The sequence below is a fragment of the Cucurbita moschata genome, unplaced genomic scaffold (genome assembly GCF_002738365.1).
Source record: "Cucurbita moschata cultivar Rifu unplaced genomic scaffold, Cmos_1.0 Cmo_Scf00047, whole genome shotgun sequence".
Classification (NCBI taxonomy): Eukaryota; Viridiplantae; Streptophyta; class Magnoliopsida; order Cucurbitales; family Cucurbitaceae; genus Cucurbita; species Cucurbita moschata.
Window position 1 is genome coordinate 871,178 of NW_019268563.1, and position 617 is coordinate 871,794.

Below are 617 nucleotides of genomic sequence, written 5' to 3' on the forward strand. Positions count from 1 at the left end.
TGAAGGCAATGCACGAAGAGATGGCGTGAGACCGTCTATGTTCGACAACCACCGGGCAGAAGCCCTAAATGAGTAAAGCAAAGGGACAGGAGCAGACCACCTACGGATCATTCCGTGACTATGAGCTTGATTTGATTAGTATTTGGACTGGCGACGCGCGAGCTCGAACAAGAGGCTAAAGGCAATGCAGAGGAAGAGATGGCGTGAGACCGTCTATGTTCGACAACCACCACCAGACAGAAGCCTAAATGAGTAAAGTAAAGGGGTAGGAGCAGACCACCTACGGATCATCCCGTGACTATGAGCTTGATTTGATTAGTATTTGGACTGGCGACGCGCGAGCTCGAACAAGATGCTGAAGGCAATGCACGAAGAGATGGCGTGAGACCGTCTATGTTCGACAACCACCGGGCAGAAGCCCTAAATGAGTAAAGCAAAGGGACAGGAGCAGACCACTTACGGATCATCCCGTGACTATGAGCTTGATTTGATTAGTATTTGGACTGGCGACGCGCGAGCTCGAACAAGATGCTGAAGGCAATGCACGAAGAGATGGCGTGAGACCGTCTATGTTCGACAACCACCGGGCAGAAGCCCTAAATGAGTAAAGCAAAGGG